Source organism: Stegostoma tigrinum, chromosome 11 (genome assembly GCF_030684315.1).
Source record: "Stegostoma tigrinum isolate sSteTig4 chromosome 11, sSteTig4.hap1, whole genome shotgun sequence".
NCBI lineage: Eukaryota > Metazoa > Chordata > Chondrichthyes > Orectolobiformes > Stegostomatidae > Stegostoma > Stegostoma tigrinum.
This window is the reverse complement of record NC_081364.1, coordinates 17,785,600-17,808,529: the sequence shown is the minus strand read 5'-3', so window position 1 is coordinate 17,808,529 and position 22,930 is coordinate 17,785,600. Positions and strand designations below refer to the sequence as shown.

Genomic DNA, 22,930 nt, shown 5'->3' with positions numbered 1-22,930 from the left:
AGCAGAATTGACTGCCTGTCTGTCACAGGAATGATTGAAACTTTGCTGACCAAAGTGCCGATAACATTTTATTTAGCATCTGGTATCTGGTGAAAGTTTCACAACAGCGGTGATTGCGGCGTATTTGCACAAAATCGGTGAGATAGAAGTGGGCTGGAGCAGTGGATCGTTGCCCTTTTAAGTCTCGAGTGGGGGTGTTACGAGAATGATGTCATCTGTTGGGCAGGTCTTACTCTTTAAGAGGATGTCCGCCTGTGTGTTTGTGATACGCAGTGCATGTGATCTCACAGCGCGCTGCTTACAATATGAAAGAGATTCATTAAGTGCATGTGAACTGGGAGCGAGTCCGAAAACAGCAGGCTGCTCATAGCCGTACAAGGAAGCTTTCTTCTCTCTCTCTCTCTCTCACACACACACAGTGCCAACCCGACCAACTGAGTAGAGAGGGCGAGGGAAAACTAAAAATCAAACTTCATCCTGTGCAGCAAGGTCCTGGTGCAGCGCAGAAAGTCCTTGGAATTAAATTTTGCTGGTGTATCAAGCCCAGAATTCTGAGCTCTACAGTGGATTAAGGTCTGATCGGCTCTGGGACTCCTGTTACTGCTGTGTGAAGCACAAGCAAAAAAAGTCTGAGGCTTTTAAAAGATAAAGAGAAACTTTTCAAGGTAAGCAGACAAATGGATCACTGTTCGTTTATCAAGGAGCGATAGGAATTGTATACATTTTTTTAAGAAGCGAAATCTTTATTTCTACCCTGCTGTTTTCTGGAAAGGAATAGCAGCTTGTTGCTTTCCTGGCCACTTTAAAGGTGGCGGGGGGTGGGGGGGGGGAATAGTTGAGTTCTTTTGTTCTGGCTTTATTTGAGGTGAATGGATAGTAGCAGCGAGGGGAGGGGTGGGAGATGGATGGGACAGTCAGTGCTTGAGGGGGGTTGGGGAGACCATTCACTGTGGACACTCAGCGACAGCTGTTCTTTTCGCGAGGCTTCTCCTCTGGGTCACTGGAGCCCTCACATTGCAAGGGGGCAACTTTTCTTTTAAAAGGGTAAGGGCTGGGGGTGGGGAGTCGGGTGGGGTGTGGGGGAACGGATTGAACGCGAAATGCCGGGAGACTGAGCCTGAAGTCTATTGGTTAGAAAACTGTTAACTCTGTGTATATTGTAAGGGGCAACAAGATGTGGTCTCCCACACACCACGCCCCCCCCCCAAAAAAAAAGTTTTGGTTTGTGTTTTTAAGAAAAAAAACAAAAGTAGGACTTTTTCCCAAGTAAAGCTGATGTCCCTGCATTTCTGAACTCTGTCATAATGGGGCACTGTCAAGAATTAAGGCTGATTGATAAGACGGAGCTAGTTCTTTTGTTTTAAACGGTTTCTGACAGCTGTAACACCTGCAGCTACTCGTGAAACTGATCGTTTAAAGGTTCGCTTCTCTTTATTGCGGCGTGGTTCTGAGGAATGGGAAGGTATGATTTCCCTGACACCCTAGTCTTTCTATTCCCGCGGTGTTGCTACTTCAGGGCTTCTGGAGCATTGCTTTGCATTTATTGTACATGACATGGAACCACATTGTTTTCCTAACAACCGATTGGGCATATTGGAGAGGTCAGTGAGTCCATCTGTACCCTGTTCTGCTACACTCTCGTGTAGTCTCGATTGTTTTCACTGCCAGATATCTATCTTTATTCTCTCTCTTTTGAATTTGCCAACATTGTCCTCCTGCAATGACTCCCAAACATCTGTTCCACTTGTTCACCACCCTCTCTGTGTGAAGCAATCTCAGCCAGCTGCTTGATTTTTTTCCCCCTTCAAATTTGTTTCTTTTAAAGTTGTGTGGATGTAAACTTTGCAATTGTTTAGTGCTGATGTTTTGCTGTACACTGTTATGTTCACGAACGACTGAATTATTTTCCCTCCTCTCTCAGCTCTTTTAACACTGCTCCACTCTCTGACCCCCCCCCCCCTCTCTTCCTTCGACTTCCTGTAAATCGTGCCACACCCCAAATTTTATGCCTCCTCACTCCCACTCTCCTTTCATCCACTTGGGTCATTCTTTCATTACTCCCTCCCCTTTTTTTCTTAACGTGGAAAGGTGTTATGTACATTCACAGGCAGTGCATCTGAGATTGGAAACTCCAGTAATTTGGAAGATCTACCTGAGAATTGCCCCCATTTCTGTTCACTTTATACTGTTTCGAAAACACCCACTGTAGTTGTAAACTGACTGGAAAATGGGGAAGAGAAGGTGAGGTTGAATCCATATCAGATGTTCTTCCATTCAGTTTTCTTCCCTCTACGTCATCACAGGATGGCATAATTTTTTCTTACCGCTGTACTGTTTCCTGAGATCAGTCAGACATGCTAGGAATGACTGTCATGGCTATGTTGTTCTCTCATAGAATCCCTACAGTGTGGAAACAGGTCATTTGGCCCAACAAGTCCACACCGACCCCACCACAGCATCCCACCCAGACCAGACCAATCCCTCCATAACCCACCTAATCTATACCTCCCTGAACACTATGGGCAATTTAGCATGGCCAATCCACCTAACCTGCACATCTTTGGACTGTGGGAGGAAACCAGAGGAAACACATGCAGACACGGGGAGAATGTGCAAACTCCTCGGACGGTCTCTCGGGGCTGGAATTGAACCCAGGTCCCTGGCTCCGAGGCAGCAGTGCTAACCACTGTGTCGCCCCTTTAGATAATGGCAAGCTGCCTGCAAAGATAGAGGACAACGCAGCCAAGCTAACCCTTGATCTGTGTCTGAAAGCCTGACTGTATGGTGGTTGGGGACGGCTGCTGTGTAACCGGCAGTAGGATCTCCAGCACAGGCTCCCTCAATGTCTTGACAAACTGTACAACTTGTCCCACCGTCCCAGCTGTGATGATCTAACAGGCCAGGAGTTGAGCCTGACCAATTTTCCCATGAATTATTTGGGGAACCCCAGATTGTACTTTCTCCATCTGCTGTCAAATATCTGTCCTTGATGTGGGGCCAGAAAAGAATGTGCCATGTCCAGAGTTTACATGTGCCCCCAGTGATCAGGGATTGAGGAATTTATGGCATGGATGCCCCTCAAATTTATGGCATTCCGAGAATGATTGTTTGCATTTTGACTCTGTCATTAAATCTCTCCTCTTTGATTTGTTTACCAGAGTGCTGTTTATGTTGGTTATACACACGTGTAGGCATCTTGGTTGCTGGAGGTATAACTTGGCTATTTTTTTTAAAACAAAGGTGAGACTGGATCCCTACTGTGTGGGGTGTTCCACTTTAAAATGGGAAGATGCATAAGGATCCACAGGCCCTGTTGAACAGGCTCGTACTCCTGTGTGATGCCTTCCCAGAGATTGAGAGAAACAGTCAAACTTAACAAGTTAAGGCTGCTGAGCTAAGGTGGATGACAAATATGTGGGACTGTACCCTAATGGGAGTGGCTGTGCCTGAAGGAGAAGATGATGAGAGAAAACCAGGGAATTAACAAAGTTGAGCCTGACCACCCTGCAAATCCTTTTGTCTGTTAGTGAGTGATTTGGATTGTACCTGCTGGCAAAATGTCTTGTGCCTACTTTGCGACAGATGCCGCACATGGACTGAATTGTTCAAATTAGTACTGTGACTCAGTAAATTTTAACTTAACTGTCCGTGTTCATGATTAGAGTGCTGTAAGAGAATTTAAGTTTGCAGATGCAAGTCATGACGTGAACTTTATGCTGTAGTCTGTGTTTGACTACTGGGTGTAGTCTGTTGAGGCCTTTCATGTATCATAAAGAAACCGTCCCTCCTTGTTTCTTCATTTTCCTGATCACTGAAGTTGTGTGATTTAGTTTGATTTTAATAATTCGTAGCTTTCTTTAGAATGGTATTGTAAATTTGTTTAAATTTTTTAATTGTGCTGTTTATCTCATTTACGTATATGATACAAATGGTCTGATGGAATCTGAGAATTGCAGTCTCTTCAGTGACTTATTAAACAAATTGCTGAAGTACCTTGCATTTTTAAAAGATGATTTAATCTGTGAATGTCCACAGGACCTTTGTGTCCTGTGTTACGACTATCTAATACAGAGCTGTGCTGTGGTGATTGTGTGTTTGTGTCGTAATCAGTCTTGCCTTTATTTGTGGATTGATTATTAATGTTACTGGGCATAGTGTTAAGTTTTTTTTTAGACAGTGTAACATCCCTATACTTAAACATCAGTCAAATCACCTGGTAAGTACTACTTAATATCAATTAATTAAACCTGAGGAAATTTTAGAAGGGTTCAAATAAGAATTGTAGGAAAGAAAACCCTCATCAGTTTTTCTTCATCTTTGTCTCATCCTTCCTTTCTTCCATGACAATGTATCTGTAATGTTTAAATGCACTTGAGTCCTTTGGCACCCTTTAATTTGAAGTCAACAAAATAAATCAATCCACTGAAAAAGGGCGGGGACTCCTACTTACAAAAAGCCGACTGCATGCTAAGATCTCAGCTCCATATATACTCGTTTAATGTTAAAGGGATGCCAGGGATCAAACCGGAGGGCACTGATTTGAGCTCAGGACTCGGCAATCCTCAGAACTGCCATGATGTGTAATCAGATGAGCAAGGAATTATGGCAAGCAATAAAAAGTAATGTGACCAGATGTACTGAGAGTAAGGGCAGGCAATAAACTGTGAAATACCCAAAAGCTACACTGATACCATAATGTGGGAATTGTAATTGGGTTGGTCATTCTGTGGGCGGAAGGATGCCAAGAATACAGAGACGCAACTGGAATGCATGTGGATTTCAATCTCTGTCTGAGAGGCTCTTTTTGTGTTTTGTCATTTATCTGAGCCATGTCTATAATACAGCGGCACTAAAGCTTTGCTCTAGTATTGTGCTTGAATGACACCATATCCAGAATTTCTCTGATGTCTTTTCTGATGACTATACACAAGAGGTTGCAAAATTTTTAATGTTAATGCAAGTTAGTATGAGAGGTCCTTCCACCCAGATTAGTGGCCTATATGGTTCTAGACAAGCCGAGTGCTGTGTAGACGTGGCACTAGAGGAAATAGCGCATAAAAACAAGCTAAGCTAACAAATATGCTTGAAAATTGTGTCAAATTTTGTTATTAATCTGGTAAAACGGTTGACTTTCCTGTTCTCTAGTATGTGGATTGAAGTGGCAGTGAAGTCTTCAAATATCTCGGAGCACTCAATAATAGCTCACCCAGCTCTTTGATAGAAAAGTTGAATTCTGGGCACAGTATAATAGCAATTCATTGGGTTCACGTTCATCTTAAATAACATCACAAAAGCGACATTAGCCTTGGAGAGTCTTACCTGCTGGACTAAGAGGGGTGTAATGTTGGTATGTGCCAGTGCTGAGACCAGGCCCTCACTAGTGTGATTGCGAATGTTGAAGGAAAGAATAAAATTCTCCTCAGTGCTGAGAAACTTTCCCTTTTTTTATGTAGATCCTACTCGTTGATTGTTGTGTCCTTTTTCTGTGGAAGAGTTAGCCAGTCTGACCCTTAATTGACCTAGCCGTCTTGCTCACAATTAGCCTCTTCTTGAGCCAGCAAGATACCGCACTTACAACTTGACCGATTTTATTTTTAATCTAAATTGCGAGTGCACACCTCCTGAAGCAGGTGGGACTCAAACATGGTCTCTTGATTGAAAGACAAGGACATTAGGGCACTGTATATGCATTGGTGAACCCTGATCTCTATATGTTTTCCTCATTGGCCCATTGAGGTTATTACACGGCCCTGGAGTAAGACAGGCATGTACACATGCTCCTCTTATGCAGAGGAATGGACATTACCATGGTACCACACAATCACTACACTCTTGGTGGTAAATATGTTTTTTAAGATGATTAATTAGAAAAATAGATTAATCAGTTCAGAAATGTTGTTGCACACCTTTGGAGCCGGTGGCATTTGAACCCAGCCCCCTCGGTCCAGGAAAGATGAGGCAAAAAATTCTAAATAGCGGCTCCTTTTTTCTTCTTCATCATTACTTATACGCATTTTGAAGCCATGGATCCTCGGTTTACTTTTTCCTTTTAGAAAAAGCATATTGTTAACAGATCATCAATTATGAGGAGACACAGAAATTCTCTCACTCCCTTGTTAAAAGATAATTTCATCCCCCGAAGGTAGTGAGTGCTTTTATTTAATTCCTGTTTTGTTTGAAGTTGCACACAGTCTCCTCTTATTTTCAGGACAGTCTATTCAGCTCAGACTCCCAGCAAATGGGGAAAGCTTTCTCTTTGAAAGTTGTTTTTGCTGTGCAGACAGAATGATTAAAACATGAATTAGTGCTGGGAATTAGACTATGGAGGAGTGTTGTATACACACTGATTATTTAGAGGCTGGGATTTTCTGTTTTAATCCTGATGTACTTGGCTTGACTCAGGAGTAGGGGGAGGAGTGGATTTGAAGGTTTTTGTGGTGGTGGGTGTGGAGTTGGATCATAAAAAGCAACAAGGCTCTGCAGCTGTACAGAATGTCTCTGCCCACCTCCATTTGAAGTGGCGTAGTAGCGAACAAAAAAAATACATTGTATTTTTAACTAAACAGACATGAAGCACTTTCTACACAAACTTTGAAGGAAGTTGAAGACTGTAGATGCTGTTTTCTGTAAAGGTCATGTTCCCAACTCTTTCAAAAATTCTGTGAATTTTATTAATCTCTTGTGGCTAATAGGGATGCAACTTTCATCTTTAAAAGGACAAGGATGCACGCTTGGTCATGTGATTAGGCACCTCATGATCTAGTGTCAGGTAATCGGCTCTCCATGGGTGCCTCTTGGCAGAGTTGGCACCCTTCCCAATGGTCCTACTATGGCATTTGGTTGGCCACACCCAGGCTTTCACATGTTGCTAATATGCCTGTTCAAGGTTCCTGTCAGGTCAGCTGGGAGGGTTGTGATTGAGTGCATCAGTGTGTTGCAGTTGCTTTGTGAAATACTGCCCTGATTGTGAGCACACCGATGTATGGAGTGGCTTATTATCAATGCTTGGCTGGCTCATTGCCTCGTGAGGAAAGTTTCCCAGGCCTGTTATCCGAGTCAAGTTTTCACTGATACTATGACTAAACCCTACCATGTATATGTGATTGACACATGCAGGTTGCTTTGCTATAACTTTAAACACCAAATGTCCTTGGACCCTTGATATAAAAGGTATCTTCAGACTATCATGATAATGTGTATGCTGACTCCCAACATGTGCTTTCTTGATATAATGGTATTTATGGACAATGGTGGTTTGGGCCTTGTTTCTGTTACTAAGCTGGTACCTGCGCCATGCCCAATGCTTCCTCAATGGGCAGAGGTGAGCTCCATCTAAGTCTCTGTAGCTGTGAGGTTCCCTCAAAGATTTTTTTGTTTTTCAGTGGGTGTGGCTTAATTGTATGTTCTGAGGCCTAGTTACTGAGGCAACCATGGCCCATCAAATCGTGGGTGTTTTAGCCCTTTTTCCTCCATTGATCAACCCTACCCACCCCCTGCTGACTTCTCGCTCTAGGGTCTGTCAAAATCTGAGCCATTGTACGTGGTCACTTTGGGAAGCACTGCACTAAGCAATATTGACACCTTGGAGTTTAAAGTTTTCTGCCAACTGTGCCCAAACTCAATGGGAAGAGACATCATTACAGTCTAGGCTGGAATTGAATTCTTATTTTGGAAGTAGCTGCTCCATTTGCAAAGCCTACTCCCTTCTTTTGTAGTTCCAGCAATTAACAATGAAGACCTCTTTACCATAGCAGCTTATTAATTCATGTGTGTGTGATGTGCGTGCGGCTGGCTAGGTTGGCATTTTATTGCTCTGTCTAGCTGCCTGTGAGAAAGTGATGGCACGCCAACCTCTGTACCTACCATACGTGGATCACAACAGGTAAGTCGTACAGTTCTGTAGGTAAGGGAGGTTGAGGGTTTTGCCCCACTAATAGTGAAGGGATGCCAAAATATTTCCAAGCCGGGTGGTGGGTGTGTTGGAGAGGAGCATACTTGGGCAGCGTTACCATGATGGTGCTGCCCTTGTCCTTCAGGATGGTAGAAGTTGCAGGCTTGGAAGGTGCTGCTGAAAAAAGCCTTTGTGAATTGCTGCACTGAATCTTGTAGTTGGTACGTACTGCTGCCACTGCCTGTCAGTTTTGGAGGGAGCTGGTGTTTGTGGATGTGGTGCCAATCAAGCAAGTTGCTTTGTCCTAAATGGTGTTCAAGCTTCTTGACATTGAAATACATTGGGTTCTTGGTGGGGTGGGGGCTTGACAGGGTAGATGCTGGGAAGTTATTATCCCCTTGGGGGTAAGTCGAGGAGGACCAGAGGGCATGATCTCAAAGTTAGGGGTTGCATAATTTCAGATGAGCAACAATTTCTTCCCTGTGTGTAATGATTATGTGGAATCTTGCTTGCAGAGGGTTGCCGAGGCTGGGCTATTTTAATATATTCAAAGCTGGGCTTTTTTTTTAAAGCAGTAAGAAAATCAAGGCTTATGGAGGAAAAGGAGGGAAAACTGAGTTGATGAGTATCAGTCCAGCTATGATCTAATTGAATATCAGCGCAGCCTGAAAGGGCCCAATGGCTTACTTCTGCTTTTTACAGTTAGTGTCGGAGCTACATTGACTTGTTGGGTGTAGTGGCCAACAATACACCAGGTTTTTAAAAACCAGATTACGTTGGTATTGTGTGCTGCACACTTTGACATTGTGGCAAATGTTTGCATTTTGACACTATCGAATTTTGCAAGAAAGTTGAGAGGAAAGGCAATTTAGTTAGAATAAAACGCATGTTTTGTGCAGTGTTTAAAATTACTTCTCTGTGCAAGTGGGAGTCACTCTCTCCAGTTTGCTGTGCCTCAAGGTCAAGGTGTCAGAAATGGTGCGTTCGAGTCAGTACATTATTGGAGGATTGGACTGGGTTGTAGCCATTTGTTGCATGATGATCTTTCACTACCAGCTGTATCATGCAGAGTTTAGAAATTGAGTCCATGAGCTTTACTCTAAAGCGAGGGAAGTTCAAGAATGGACTCCGTTAGGGGAGTGCTCTTGTCCCAGCAGTTGTTGTGTGGCAGTGACTGAACTCTCAGGAGCAATGCCTTCAATTTAAGGGCCTGCTGTATGATGCAGGGTGACATCAGAGTCACCTTTAGAAACAGGAAACAAAACAGAAGTTGCTGGAAAAGCTCAGCAGGTCTGGTAGCATCTGTGAAGGAGAAAACAGAGTTAACGTTTCGGGGCCGGTGACCCTTCCTCAGCAGAGGATGAAATGTTAACTCTGTTTTTTTTCCTTCACAGATGCTGCTAGTCCTGCTGAGCTTTTCCAGCAATTTCTGTTTTGCTTCCTGATTTACAGCATCCGCAGTTCGTTCTTTTTTTATTTGCCTTTTGGAAATAGAATCAACATGGAAGATGGTGACAGGAATTTAAGGGCATTGTATTGCCATTCATTTTAAGCTGCTGTCCAAGTCCTTGTAGAAAGAGCCTCTGGCAGACTGACTTTTGAAATATTCATACTTTCTATCTCTCTCTCTGAATTTTAATTCATTAACATCTCATGTGCTCTCACTACCAGATTCCAAATCCATTGAAATCTCCAGATGGTCCCTGTGAAGAGCTGTGATCTTCTGATGCAGGGTTTGAGCACTGAAATTGCCCTATAATAAAACCTCCCAGGCAAAAGAGCTTATTAGTGACCACTTACTTCATCATGAAGGATCTTGACTATTGCAAAGTGACATTTAATCTGTACCGATTTATGCACTCATGGTATTTCAGACCAGACTGATTCATGAAACCATGACTTATTTGTACCAGCATAAAATACACTAGACAAAGCAGCTGGCTGTGTTCAGAGAGTGCTGTGCTGACTGAAACTGACAGTTCTTTTGTCTTCAATTTTCTCCTGTTGTCTTTATCACAACGTCTGTGAGATCAAGCCAGGGTACAACGCAATATCAGGCCACTCGGCCTGTTGTACCTATACTGCATAGTGTTCTGTCAACTGCCAGCTATCCTTAATAACCTCAGTGAGAGCTCATCCACTTATTTGGCTGCAACAATAGGCATCAGGGGTGAGGAGCAGAAAGCTTGGCTGAATTTTCTTTTCCCTTTCCCTCCCTCGTGGTATCTTTTGCATGTCTCTATTGATGCAGATTACAATTTATTACAGGCTGGGGTTTGACCCAAGATTATTGGTTTGCATCAGTGTAACTTGTCTGTGAGCCGTCAACATCCACCTGGATGGTGGACTGATCTCCAGTCTAGCAAGTGACATGCACTGAAATAAATAGTTGCATGTGTTTGATTGAACTCACCATTGATAAGTGTGTGACGAGTGTCTGCATTACAGCTCAGCTGCAGTTGGTAATGTTACTAAGATGGTTTATGTTTAATTGTATTTTGAAGGAATGTGGAAGATGGATTGATTTCAATTTTTCTGGAAATACCTGGAACGGTTTAAGACATCATTGCAGTATTTTTAAACTAGGCTTCCACTAAATCATATGCCTGCTGATAGCTGTTTGCATTGCTGTAGACCTCTGCTCCAGCAGGTTTGAATAGTGACTGATTTGGGGAGGCTCCTGTTTTATTTGGTTTATTTGGAGGAAAGCCTGCTTTTAAAATAAAGTTGCCTAGCTGCTCTTTCCCAATCCTGAAAAGCAAAACCCATCCCCCTCTCTGAAGGGTCTAGGCCCGAAACGCCAGCTTTTGTGCTCCTGAGATGCTGCTTGACCTGCTGTGTTCATCCAGCCTCACATTTAGTTATCCTTTTGTTGAATTTGGGGTGAAAACTATTTGTTCTTCTGAAAGCTAGCAGGATCTCAAACAACTGTTTGTGACTTGATCACGATCACATGTACCAGAACATCAGAGCAACAGACTTCAGTGTCCTATGTTTATCCTTTTTTGCCTTCAAGAATAACACATTGGCCAGTTACTTTATTTGTCAAACAGCTAATCTGAAAAGAAATCTTCTCCCCACCACCCCTCCCTTCTTTCTGAACAATATGGGTGTTTTGGGGAGAAGCATCTATACTTCCAAATCACTGTATGTTAACCAACAATGGGATTTTTTGATTTGATAATCAAATAGTTGTGTTTATTAGGAGACCTGGTTGATGATTTGTGCGGGTGTGAGAGATCTCCCTCCCTCCCTCCCTCCCTCCCTCCCTCCCTCCCTCCCTCCCTCCCTCCCTCCCTCCCTCCCTCCCTCCCTCCCTCCCTCCCTCCCTCCCTCCCTCCCTCCCTCCCTCCCTCTCGCGCACACACATGCACACAGATTTTGACAATATCAAACTCATTATGCACGTGTGTATAATTCATAGGATTTTGACACTATTTTCCTGGTCCTAGAAAATATTGCACTTTCCCAACCCCCCTCATAAGAATACTTCAAAAATTGAGTAAACTGGGAAAGGATTCATTTCCATGATTGGCGTGCTAGATCAACAAATGAAAATCCAACCATTCACCTTTATCATTCAGTTACATTACTATTGCTGAATCCCCCCCTACTGACATCCTAAGGGCTACCATTGACAGAAACTGAAGCACTCATAAATACTGTGACTGTAAGAACAAGTCAAAAATTGGGATTTCTATGGAGAGTTAGGCACCTCTTGTGACCTGAAAACCTGTCCGTCCTCTACAAGGCACAAGTTAGTAGTGTGTTGGAAAAGTCTCCACTTAACTCAATAGCTGCAGCTTCAACAGCACACTCGGAAACTCAACGTTGTTCAGGAAAAAGCGATCTGTTTAGAGTCAGTCCTATAGAACGGTGCTAGGCCTTTTGGCCCAAACTGGTCCATGCTGACCTAAATGCCCATCTACGCTAAGCTCATTTCCTTGCACATGGCCTATCTCCTTCTAAAACCTTTGCTATCCATTAATTTGTTCAAATGCCTTTTTAAATGTTGTAAATGTACCTGCCTCAACTGCTTCTGCCGGCAGGTTATTCCGTATGCATACCGCCCTGTGATTTTTTTTTTTAATTTAAAAAAAACAAAACGTTGCCCCTCGGGTTCCCATGTATTCTATTCCCTCTCATCTTAAACTGATCCGCAACCCTGGGAAAAAGACTGAGTGCATTCACCCTAATCCGTGCCTCTCGTGATCTTTTCCAGTTATAAGGTTCCACCACCACCCTCCCACACCCTGACCCAAGCCGCCTATGCTCAAATGACAAAAGTCCTAGCTGGACAAAATTCTTCCCCCGTAACTCAGTCCCTTGAGTCCTGGCAGCATCCTTGTAGATTTCTTCTGCACTCTATTTTTTTCCAATTTGATTAATGCCATCTTCATAAACCAATTGCTGTACCACTGTTGGACAGTGGCAGCAGAGTTTGCTATCATGAACCATCTTTAACGGCACCTTCCAAACCAAAATCTACGGCTTGCGAGGACTGAGAAAGATACATGGGATTACCGCCTGTGCAAGGTCGCTTCAAAGTTGCTGGTTCTTCATTGTCACTGGAGCCTCCTCCCCTCAATAGCACTGTGGATTTATCCACCCCACGTGGACTGCAACAGTTCAATAAGGTGGCTCATCACCACCTTGTTGAGCAGTTAGAGCTGAGCAATAAATGCAGGCCAAGCAAAGAATGTCCAGAATATGTGAATGAATAAATTAGCATTCATGCTGTGGGAGATTATGGCTGCATGTGTTCTTTTTATTTTCCCTTGTCTGAAACTGCATGCATTGTGGGATGTGCTTCATGGCCCTTGGAGCCCTCTCATGGCCCATACAAATGCCACATTTTCCAGGAAGCCTGAACATAAACTCCACAATCAGTCGCTTGATGTTGTCAAGTTTGATCCTGTCCTGACTGGATGCCTGTGTGGAAACTTCAATCTCCAGCATATGTCATTAGATATTGAATAACAAAACTCTTGCATTTGGCTGACGCCTCTCAGAACCTCTGAAGATGCGTCCAAGCACATCACAGCCAAGGAAGTACTTTTGGATGTGCAGTTGTACAAAAATGTGGAAGCCAATTTGTGAACCAGAAGAAAGAACGAGAGCTTTGGCCAATCCCCCACTCCCTGGCGTGTTCCACCCACATCCTTTCATACCTGGGAGCACTGCCAGTATCTAGGCTGGGATGAGCTTTCTCCACACAGATCAGAGACAGTGCTGTCAGTGAAATGTTTTCAGGATCAATGTATTGCCCTGGGTGACTAAAAATGTCCCCAGAGACATGATTTAAATTCCCCGAAGGGGAAAATGCACTGGAGGGTTAGAGTGGATCTTTGTGAATCACTGAAAGCCGATAGAAGATTTTTGATGCAGCGAGCCTGGCTGAGGTCAGTCAGGAAGCTGGGCCAAGGGCTTTGGAAAATTTCAGAATGCTTGGTTGGGGGGTAAGAAAAGTGAGCGCAAACCCTTCACGCCTGGAACAGGTGCTGCCTAGTCATTATTTTGAACAGCTTTGACTGTAAGAGCGCTGCTTGGGTTTGTCGCAACATTTAAAAGCTGAAGTTGAGCTGGCTTGAGTGGATGCAGGATAGAAAGGCTGTTGTATCCAGGAGGTTTGGTGGGTGGTGACCTGCGGCCTACTGGGATGGAGCGGGGGGGAAAGCTTTGGTATTTCACAGAAAACATGCCAGTGAGCAAACCTTTACCAAATGTGGAGGGGGGAGAAAAGGGGCAGAGGCATTGAAGGTGGACATTAAATTGATCTGTTGTGTCCCATTGGTTTTTGGTGGTGGCTTGGCCGTGCTCGTTTTAGATAGTAGCAAGTGCCAGTTGTACAAATGGCAGAGAATGACTGACTGTTGGAGTAAATCAGCTCCTGACTTCCCAGCGTATGTCCCCAAGGCACCGTTCTGGAGTGTGGTGCTTGTATGAATGCAGCTTCGACAGCAGTCGAAGCTCAACGCCATCTGTTTGATTGTCATCCCTTCCAGCTTCAGCATTTGCTTTCCCTCCCAACCCACCCATGTATAGTGTCAGCGCTGTGTGCCATCTACAAGATGTACTGCAGTAACTGCTCAAAGGGGCCTTGCCAAACCTGCGTCATCCATCCACCCCAGCACCCCACCCCCACCCCCTGCCAAAGGATCAAGGCCACAATGTGGAGGTGCCATATTGGACTGGGGTGGACAAGGTCAGAAATCAGACGACACCAGGTTTATAGCCCAACATGAAGGGTCTAGACCTGAAACGTCAGCTTTTGTGCTCCTGAGGTGCTGCTTGGCCTGCTGTGTTCATCCCACCTCACATTTTATTATCTTGGATTCTCCAGCATCTGCAGTTCCCATTATCACTTATAGTCCAACAGGTTTGTTTGGAGCCAAGCTCTTTCATTATGCAAAGTGACCGTGCTTCAAAATCTTGTGATTTTCAAATAAACCTGTTGGACAATAAACTGCTGTCGTCTGATTCCTGACGAGGATCAAGGCAGCAGATGCATGGATGCAAACACGACCTGTAAATTCCCCTCCAAACTTTACATTATCCTGATTTGGGACCAAAACACCATTCCTTCACTGTCACTGGGTTTAAGAAGAAAGAACCCCGAACTCCCCTCATGACAGCAGTGAGAGTACCTGCGCTAGATGGCCTCCAGTACCACAACCATATTCTTGAGGGTAAATATGATGGGCAAGAAATGCTGCCGTTGCCAGTGATGCCCACATCTCGGAGAACTAAAAGGAGAGTGTAACATTTCGTACCAATCGAAGCTGTTTTTGGCAAATACAGATTAGGCTTCAGTGTTGTGTTTTTTGCTGATTGGCTGTTACAGTTTTAACACCAGGCTCCAGTATTTAGGTAAGGGCATGAGCTGCTGTTTGGATGGCTGTAATTGTGGTGTTTTTTTTCACTTGTGGATAACCCTCACTAAGATCTCTTCTGGGCCGGCTCCCTTTAATCTAACCCTTTCTTGAGGGTGTCATAGAATTTGGGATACCCTCCCTTGAGCTTGCTCGTTTGACAGAGATTTTCAATTGGCCCCTCCCATTATTTCTCTCTGGCCCTGGAAATGTTTCTATTTTCGCACCATGTGGAAACATTGGGGTTGTTGAGCACAACCATTCAACTGTTGTTGAGCAAAGTGGAGCCGTGACACGCTATCTGTGGGTGTGGTGTAGGGTTTTCATGTCTGCACTGCGCCACAGCCCTCCCCTGGGAGATGACCTAACTGATGCGTAGAAAATTCTGGAATTTTCTGGGTAGGTACAGGAAGGTGCCCCCCTCAGTGAGTAGTCTAGAACTGGGAATATGGCCTCAGAATAAGTGTAAGCCATTTCAGGCTGAGGTGAGGAGGCATTTCTCCACTTCAGAGGATTTTGAATCTTTGGGATTCTATCACCCAGAGGGTGACAGAAGCACTCTCCTTCAAGATGGACGTCAATAGGTTTATAAATATCAATAGATGCGTGGATAATGCCGAAAAATGATGTTGAGACCAATAAACCAGCCACCGTCTAGCTGATTCTTTAAATTAAGACGTGAAGCTGGATGGCCTGTTTAGGAACATGTCAAACAGGATCCAATGTTATTTCAACTGCAGTTTAAGTAGCAAACTCCTGTTACTAGTCTAGAATGTGAAAAATGTGACTCCTGAACAGTCATGTGTGACACGACATCTAGTTTGAGAATTAACAGCTGTGTGTGATTTCTCGCAAGGTCACAGTTCATATATTTGTACAACTCAGTGCGGAGATAAATCTTCAATTTTCTGCGACTTAAGTTACTGACTTATTCTAGACTATGCCTGCATCATGAGAATTTAGAACTTGTCAGTTATTTCAGTTAATGTTGGCTGGCTCTTTGAAGTGGGGCATGAGGTTGGGGGTGTATTGTCACAGCTTAATGCACATAGACCACCACCAATAAGTAATAACCAAAAACTTCAGCTCTTGTATTTCTACCTTCTTCTGTCCCCACCAGCTTGTCCCTGCCAGTCTGTTTCCTCACCCATCACGTGCTGAATGTTGACCCACAGGATTAATGCACTGTGAAGTCATTTGATGCTTGTTGAAAAGCCAGCACTCTGGCAAAATATCTGTTAAAACGCTGTCAATCCCATGTAGACAGATGAACCTGGGGGAAGAAAATTGCGATCCTTACTGAGGCATTTGCAGCAATCCAATTCTGGCTTCCTGAGCATTCCTGATTGTAATAGAGCACAAGTAGGAGGATCAGGAGTAGGCCATCTGGCCCGTTGAGCTTGCTTCGCCATTCAGTAAGATCATGGCTGATCTTTTTCATGGATTCAGCTCCACCTACCCGTCCGCTGACCATAACCCTTAATTCCATTATGTTCAAAAATCTATTTTTGCCTTAAAAGCATTCAATGAGGTAGCCTCAATTGCTTCACTGGGCAGGGAATGCCACAGAATCATGACCCTTTGGGTGAAGGAATTTGTCCTCTGCTCTGTCCTAAATCTGCCCCCCCTTATTTTGAGGCTATGCCCCCTTATTATAATTTTACTCCGGCAGTGGAAACAACCTCTCTGCTTCCATCTTATCTATTCCCTTCATAATTTCAATAAGATCCCCCGCAGCCTTCTGTATTCCAATGAGTATAGTTAGTCTACTCAATTGATCCTCATAAGCTAACCCTTTCAACTCCAGAATCCACCAAGTGAGCCTCCTTCCAGTGCCAGTACGTTCTTTCTCACCGAAGACTGAAACTATACACCATTCTACCATCGCTTTACCATTGGCCGTGTTTTCAATTGCCTAGACTCCGAACTATGAACCTCACTCCCTACACCACCTCTCCCTCTACTTTTCCTTCCCTTAAGATGCACCTGAAAACTGATCTCTTCAACCAAACTTTGGGTCAACTCCTTTTGTGATTTGGTTAACGTACTTTTTCTTTGCGCACGCCCTGCGAAATACCGAGGATGCTTTTATTTTTGCTCATGTTAAACGTGCTATTGTTGAAATAAGCTTGGTAAAGTTTTGTCTTTGTTTATGCTTGGTAACGCTAGTGAGGACGTATTTCATTGAACAGAATGTGTGAAGTGTGTTTGAAAGTTAATTGAATGAACAACACTGTGTGATTCAGCAGTAAAGGTATTGAACAACACATAACTGAGCTAAGCAGGTGGCTGTCTTAATTCCACTCTAATGTTTCCCATCTTTGATCTCGGATCCTATGGCGAAGGATGAGTAGATTTCACAAGGGTTGCATCTCAACGTTTGCTTTTAAAAAAAAAAATTGGTTTAACTCTGGCCTCAACCTGTCCCCTTCTTTGTCCTGCCTCTACCAAATTACATTACTGTTCTACTGGCGTGTGGCTAATGACTACAGAATGACCATGTCATCGGGGAAGGGTGTGTGAGAAGCCAGAAAGAAATGTGTGGGGCTTTTTTGTTTTAACTTCACTGAAGTATTAATTTGAGGTGGTGTCTTGGGAGGAAGGGCCTTTAGTCTGACCCTTGCTCTGCAGCTTTGTAATTCCCTGGAGGAAGATTTGTCACCAATGCTGAGATACTGGGTATTTTTTATCATTACTGGGCTATGCATCCAGTTGGAAAGTGGGCAATAGTCTTCTCAGAGGCTGAGATTCCCTCTTGAGCTGCCCTTCAGTGGGCTTGCAGAGTAAGTGACTGATGCAAGTGGGACAGGATAGGTAGGAAGGGGTGAAGGTTTTGCAAAGGAAGTATTTGTTAGCTGGGTCAAACTCTCCTGCTCCCCTTCACAGAAGAAGATGAGATTTTTAGTCCTCAGTTGAAATGACAGCGCAAACATTCAAATAATATCCTGACTGCTTGGTTTTGCAGCCAAACTTCCTTCATTGATCTGAAGGAGTTTAGCCACCAACAATCTTGAGGCATTTACTCGTTTGAGTGGACACACATCGAGCAGTGTTTTGCAGCCTCTCTGCTCTCCGTTTGCCCTAGGCGCACACATTGTGGTTAATATCTAGTGTAAATAAAGAGGTCCGATCTAAACTGCAATGGAATCTGCCAGTAGGAGCTGGATAAGAGCTTGTGCCATTACAGCAACTGTACATGTGCACTGCTTGTGTGTTTGTATGTGTTCAATGTATAATGTGCATGTGCCTAATTCTTTGATGTTGAATTCTGTTGGTTATAACTTATTCTGGATTGTTTACTGATGTTTATCTGTCCGCTAGATTAGTGTGCGAACTGTATCATTCTGTGTAAGCTACAAGACTATCAGGGGTTTGCATTTTATTGTTTGGCATCAACTCAAATGATCTTGTTAGTCTTGGATGTTGGCAATTAATGAATCGGTGCTGTACAGAGCACCTTGAGAACCTCCCACTCAGGGATACAATCTCCTATGTGCAGGATGAGGTAGGGGGCTGGATGCCTGCTTCATTCTCCTGGGACAGGATATCTCCTGTTCAGGTGGGATGTGCTGTCTGAATGGGCTTTGGGGAGAGAATCTGCAATTGGATCCAACTGCTCTATGCCAATACAGTCTCACTCAATGGGTGGAAATCGGAAAGCTTCCCGATCAGATCCGAAGTCAGGCAGGACTTGCCCCCCCCACCCCCTCTCTCTGCTGCCTTGTTTGTGTGTTGTATAGACCTTTTGCCAAGTCTGTCAGGAAGGATGTGAGCCTGAAAAGGGTTACTGTTCCAGGCAGCAGAGGCCTGCAGCTCAAAGCATGCATGACGTTGCCTCCTCCGCTCGGATCCACTGTCAGTGCACAGACTCATGAGCAACTGCGTCCAGTTCAAACTGGCCTTTTGGTGCCAAGGTAAAAATCAAGTCTATGCTTTTTGGTGCTGACTGATCCTTCATCCCCTCTACTATCAAGGCAGATGGCCTGAAGTTGTTGGGAATATGGTTCGGAGGGGCCGGGGCATGCACAAAAACTTGGGAGGAGCATATCACCAAGGTGAGGCAGAAACTGGGCTTTTGGAGCACCACACCCTCCATTGTGAATAAAAACCTAGTTAGGTGTGAGGCGCACTCTGCTGTACATGGCACACGTCTGGCCCATTCCCAGAACCTGTGCCTTGCAGTCACCTGAACCGTCTCCCATTTCAGCTGGAGGTCTAAGATGAACAGTGTCCACAGGAGCACAATGTACAAAACTCTGGATAAGTGGGGGAAGAATGTACCCAACACTGCCCTCCTTCTCTTGATGCCCACCTTTTGTGTGCAGCTGCATCAAGATGCACATAGACCCTTAGCACGCAAACACCATGTGTACTGAGATTCTACTTGTTCCTGGTGTTACGAAGGAAGGGCCTGGCCTTGTTGCCATGGAATGAACGTTCCAAGTAGTTGAACTGGTCCATAACACCTGTCCTTTGTGGAGAAATTTGTGAAGGAAAACACCTTTTGACCACAACTCTACCAGGAAGTGGTCACCACCTAGATTCTCAAGATCCTGCGGGGGGGAAGGAGAGGGTGCTGTTGGCGTGTTCCCTAAGCAGACTGTTAAAGTCATTTGGCAGAATGTTTCCTCGCCAGTGCTTTCCAACAAGCACCAAGATATCGCTTGGCTAGTGGTGAGAAGAGATCACCTTCACAGGCCTGGACTCTCAGTGCAACTGCATGCTGCCCTCAAAGAAATGTCACATCTCCCACTGGAATGTGCCTTTGCAAAAGAGGTCTGGGAGGAGATGCAGTGGTTTTTGTCCAAATTCATCTCCGGCAGCTCCATGATGCAGGACTCTGTCTACTACAGTCTGTTCCCAGGATCATACACACAGACAAACATTGACTGTGCCTGTAGAAGCGTCAACTTGATGAAAGGCACTCTGGTTTACCCCAAACTTGGCCTTCCAGAACAAGGAGTTGACCTGAATCGAGTATTGCGGACTGGCACATTTCAAGGTCCAGGACTGCATGCTGAGGGACGGACTAAAACTTGGGGCAGCTGCCACCAAGTCACAGTGGGGAGGGGAAAGACCACTGTCTGAGGTCTTTCTGCTGAAGCTAACAGGAGGTCTGTTTAGTTATTGGACCCTTCCGATGCCTCAAATGTAAGTAAGTACTATCTGTACAAACAAGAAATGCTTCGGTTTTGTTTGGACAGAGTTAAACTCCAGTGTTTGTTTGTTCATATACTACTGCACGGAACCAAACTGTTTCAGTGACTATGTATGAAAATAAAGATATTTTTATGGAGTTTATTTTTGAAATTAAAAATTTGGTAACTGTGAAACCTGCATGAACTTGTTCTTTTATTCCTTCACGGGAGGTAGACATTGCTGGCTAAGCCAGCATTTGTTGCCCATCCCTAATTGCCCCAGAAGGTCGTTGAGACATGCACACTGCTTTGGGTCTGGAGTCCCATGCAGGCCCAACCCAATGAGGATATTGGATCTCCTTCCCTTGAGAACACTGGTGAACAGGATGAGTTTTGATGACAATTGATAACAGTCTCATGATTGTCGTTGGACTCTTGAGTACAATTTTTTTAATATTAATTTCTAATTCTGTCATGGCAGGTATTTGAACTTGGCTCCACAGGACGTTATCTAGATTTCTGGATTATGTTAATTACATGAGGACACCACCTCCCCCAAAGCTGTAATTTCTGTTCCTGTCTCTTGCCTTTCACAAAGATGTTGTGAACGTGTTGAAAGGAGGCCAGTTATTAACCAACAAGCTGGTTTATTTTCCGAGTCCAAAGATTATTTTTTTAAATCCAAGGCCATAAGACGTAGGAGCAGAAGTGGCCATTCAGCCCGTCAAGTATGCTGTGCCATTCAATGAGGCTTTGGGCTGATCTTATTGGTCATTCCACTTTCTGCCCCCTCCCCCCACCCTTGTTACCCTTGATTCCCGTTTACTGATAGATTTGTAATCTATCTATCTCAGCACTGACAGTACTTAATGAATCTGCTTCAACAGCCGTCTGTGTTAAAGAATTCCATGCATCACCCTCAGAAGAAATGCCTCCTCATCCCTGTTTCAGATACATTCTATCTCTTTATTCTGAGATTATTCCCTCTAGTCCTGGATGTCCCTCACAGACGGCGCAATCTTTCTGCATCTACCCTGTCAAGTCTCCTGAGAATCTCTGTTTCAATAAAGTCATCTTCCCTTCTTTATTCCAATGAGTATAGGCCCAACTTTCTCAACCTCTCCTCATAGGACACCAGTCCCTCCCATCCTGATATCAACCCAGTGAACCCTCTCCGGACTGTTTCCAATGTCCCTTTGAAATAAATGCCAACATTTAATTCACCTTCCCTATAACCCGGTAAACTTGGATGCTAGCTTTTTGTGGCAAAGTAGAAAATAATATTGTAACTTTGTTTTTAACATTTTGAATTTCTCTAAAACTTGTCCTGCCTTGGTCTCCCTCTCCACACTGCTGTTGAACGTTTAATTGGGTTTTGGGGTGACAGGCAACCGAAGGCTTGACCTCCACCCAGTTCCAGCTGAATTGCTGGTTCAGCTGCCAATTATTGATTGCCACCCCCCTTAGTAACAGGCTTCCTGTGTGCAGCAGCCTTCCACTTGTGTGCTGCCGTGAGTGAAGCTACTCAATTCATGCATGAACATTAGCCTAAACCCCGTAACCACTTCTCATTTTCTCCCAAGCTGATATGTGTTGGGGGAAACTGTTGTGAACCCGTACTTATGCATTTCCTGGAAGCTTGACGTTGTGGAGTTTTGGTCAGCTGCACTTAACTGAATAGCATTCAAATTTGATGAAGGGAATTTGAAGTCTCGCAGGCCAAATAGTCTCAATTCCTCAATTGTGAGCTACCAACAACCCATACAACCTTTGTTCCCCACACAGGGGGAAAAGCAAATCACATTTTATTAAAATCTGACTTCAGGGAGGCTCAAACAGTGTAATCTGTTGTCATGGTGACACTGTAATCAGAATGTTTTCCCACATGATTGCACAGTAATAAACTAGCTGCTGACTTTTTTTCTTTTTGCTCCCTTGCTCCCCAGAATTTGTAGCGTGTTCGTTTCTCCCTTTTTAGATCCCGCATGCGTTGCCTGTTGCTTGAGACTTTTTCCATGAATAATATGTCTCCTAATAATTTTATCAAAGGGGCCATTCATGAGTTCAATTCAGAAGCAACAGGCAATTTGACTGCATTGGACATCACAACCTAGCTTAATTTCTGAGCTTTCATCAGCTTTTACTTTGCTAAATCCATTGAGAACTCTGGATAATTATTCAAAACTGAAAATTGTTTTGAATTCCCTTTACTTGTGTCAAGCTGAGGCCCGTTGTATTTTTGTTTATTCGTTTGAGAGATGTGGGTATCACTGGCTGGCCAGCATTTATTGCCCGTTCTTAGTTGCCTTTGAGAAGGTGGTGTCAACCTGTCGTGTTGAACTGCTGCAGTCCACCTGCTTTGGGTTGACCCACAATGCCAGGAAATTGCAGGATTTTGACCTAGCGATAGTGAAGGTATGGCAATATATTTCCAAGTCAGGATGATGAGTGGCTTGGAGGGGAACTTAAAGGTGATGGCATTCCCTTATGTCCGCTGCCCTTGTCCTTTAGGATGGAAGTGGTCGTGGGTTTGCAAGTTGCTGTCTGAGGATCTTTTTGAATTTTTGCCCTGCCTATGGCTTACTGTGTATAGAATGGGGACGTAACCCTGGATTGTTGAGACCATATTCCACCCAGGACAGAGTACCTGTGAACTAGAACTGGCAAGGGCAGTTTGTTTCTTTTAAACCCATTTTTCACAAAGGTCTTTTAAGCAGCTGGATGAATGAATGGATGGGTCGGGTTTGTGAATGAATTTACAAATGTATCTGGTGACAGTCTGCTGGGCAAGCAGACTGTGTGTACAAACTGCTTTTGGAGGGTTTTCCTGACTGTAGGAGCTCAGAAGATGACAATGTAGGATATTACACTTTAAGATCAGAGAGACCTCTATGCATTTCAGTTTGAAGGATGTCCCATACCATTTTATATGCTTGTTTCTGTTCTCTAAGTTCTATTTTTAGTTCACCTTGTTTTTATCTTGCGTCCACTATTTTTGACCATTCGGTACAGTAAGAGAACTTCTACAA

The 22,930-nt window shown here is 44.1% G+C and overlaps 1 protein-coding gene across 4 annotated transcripts in view; it reads left to right on the top strand.

The window, feature by feature from the left end:
* The first annotated feature begins 252 nt into the window (after window positions 1-252).
* plxnb1b (plexin b1b) overlaps window positions 253-22,930 on the top strand; it is a 245,154-nt gene continuing 222,476 nt past the window's right edge. For 2 of the 4 annotated variants that reach the window (XM_059649799.1, XM_059649798.1), the window contains exon 1: window positions 253-665. The gene's annotated coding sequence lies outside the window, so the exon portion shown is untranslated. Of the gene's footprint in view, window positions 666-935; window positions 1,045-22,930 lie in introns of those variants that run through there. The other 2 variants (XM_059649801.1, XM_059649800.1) reach the window with 2 other exon arrangements.